Source organism: Vulpes lagopus, chromosome 5, assembly GCF_018345385.1.
Source record: "Vulpes lagopus strain Blue_001 chromosome 5, ASM1834538v1, whole genome shotgun sequence".
NCBI lineage: Eukaryota > Metazoa > Chordata > Mammalia > Carnivora > Canidae > Vulpes > Vulpes lagopus.
This window is the reverse complement of record NC_054828.1, coordinates 285,430-287,803: the sequence shown is the minus strand read 5'-3', so window position 1 is coordinate 287,803 and position 2,374 is coordinate 285,430. Positions and strand designations below refer to the sequence as shown.

General features: G+C 37.9%; 1 pseudogene; it reads left to right on the top strand.

Annotated features, from left to right (window-relative positions):
• LOC121490948 overlaps positions 1-1,085 on the top strand; it is a 4,714-nt pseudogene extending 3,629 nt beyond the window's left edge.
• The last annotated feature ends 1,289 nt before the right edge of the window (positions 1,086-2,374 follow it).

Genomic DNA, 2,374 nt, shown 5'->3' with positions numbered 1-2,374 from the left:
AGCAGGCTCCATGCACCGGGAGCCCGACGTGAGATTCGATCCCGGGTCTCCATGATCGCGCCCTGGGCCAAAGGCAGGCGCCAAACTGCTGCGCCACCCAGGGATCCCATTTTTGCAGCTTTAAAAAAAAGAATATTCCAATGTAAATAATTGTTCTAGCTCTGTGAGTGAATTCATCCTTTTGGGCTTCCTTATACCTGGGAAATTCAGATTGTCCTTTTTTCAATCTTCTGTGGGACTTGCATTCTGACACTGACTGGTAATCTGTGTAGTATCTGTGCTGTGAGGTAGGACCATCACCTAAAAACTCCAATGTACATCCTGCTGGCCGATTTCTCCTTCCTAGAGATCCGCTTTATCACCTCCACTGTCCTCCAAATGCTAGCCAACTTTCTCTCTGAGACCAGCACCATCTGCTTCTATGGCTGCTTCCTCCAGTTCTACTTCTTCTCCAAGGGCACTGCTGAGACCTTCTTCTTGCTTGCCATGGCCTTTGACAGGTTCCATTGCAGGCCTCTGCACTACCCCACTGTCATGACTGCTCAGTGCTACATCAGAATAGGACCCAGTGCTGGGTGTGTGGCTTCTTATACTTCCTCTTGCCTATTTACCTCATCTCTCAGCTCCCATTTTGTTGTTCTAATAAGATTGATCACTTCCTGTGTGACCAAGGACCCCTTATGAAGCTGTCCTGTGTGCCAGGTCCTGCTACTGAGATCATCTGTGCTGTCTATAACTCAGTCCACATTTTCTCCACCTTATTCTTCATTACCAGCTCCTATACCTTGGTGATCAGAGCTGTGCTCAGGGTCCCCTCAGCAGAAGGTCGGCATAAGGCCTTCTCCACGTGTGGCTCCCATCTGGCTGTGGTGTCCCTGTTTTATGGCTCTATCATGGTTGTATATGTAAGCCCCACAGCAGGAAATCCAGCAGGGATCCAAAAATATGTGACTTTGTTCTATTCTGTGTTAACTCCACTTTTCAACCCTTTGATCTACAGTCTTCGAAATAAAGAAATGAAGGCAGCTCTGAGAAAGATATTTAGAATTGTAAGATTTAGACAAATGCATGAAAGAAATATTTGAAGAATTTGTTTACAACTGAAATGGTATAGGGAAATAAGTAATTAAAAATTTAACATTCACTTGTATTTATTGAATTAGCAAAATGTCTTTTGGTGAGAACAGTTATATATTCAATTATAATTAAATGTTATTAAGTTCACCTGGCATCTGTCCATTTTGCCATTAGAGAGAAAAATTTATGTTGAACATAAAATTTTTCAAAGCAAAGAAAAAATGATCACTCCTATTTCCAATATTGAGATTTAATACTAGTTAAAATTTTGCTGTCACTCTTATAGATGTATACATATCAATCTATACTGTATTTTACATTTATTAGTAATATTTTTCTGATGAGTCGAAACTACCATATGCTAAATTTACAAAAACCATGCAGATTTTTCTGATACCCATCTGGTATCTTCAGGTAATGTAAAGTTCACCTGACTCATAAAGCTCTTCTATTTCCTCCTTCCAACCCTCTCTAGTTTTTATATTAGTTTAAATTCCACTTAATATGTGAATTATGAAACTATTCTTCCTCCAGAATCAAAGCCTAGTTTTTTCCTGAGAGCTTATAAGAAAGTGTTACTTTAAAAATGTATTAGAACTCTTCAAGTAGTTTGCCAGTTCCCCATATATAGAGCTCTATGTAGGACTTGGGGGCCCTAGGTCAGGGAAAATCCCAATAAGTGAGTGTGATTACACTCTGGTTAAATGGAACTTCAAGTGCTGGACTGCCTCTATTGTTACTTTCTGTTACTTGTAGCAAGTAGAAGACAAGGAAATTTAATTCCTGCTTGAGACTGCAAAATTTGAGGAACAGCTTTTGTGAGCACAGCCAACTTTGACATATCTTTATTAATGATACATATTTGTCTACTAATATTTCTTATCAATTGTGATCTTAATGAAGAACATCATATGAGCATTGAGTGTGTTATGAATGACAATATTAGATTGTAACACTTGGTTCCTTAAACTTCTTGGGAAAATATGGCAGATTGTGAATAAATCTATTACATTCAGACATTATTAACATTACCAACTTTTCTAACATGCTGTCTTTTACTTATTGTTTTATAGGATATCTTTGTATAATGGATGCTATTTATTTGAAATTATTTTGGCATTTCTTTTCCCATAATTCATGACATTTTTTGTTTTCCAGATTTTTTAAATGTTTTTCAGATGTTCTTCTCCGATTGACTTACTTCACTCAGCATAATACCCTCCAGTTCCATCCATGTTGAAGCAAGTGGTGGGTATTTGTCGATGTTTTTAAAAATTCAATTAAAATTGTTAATCCC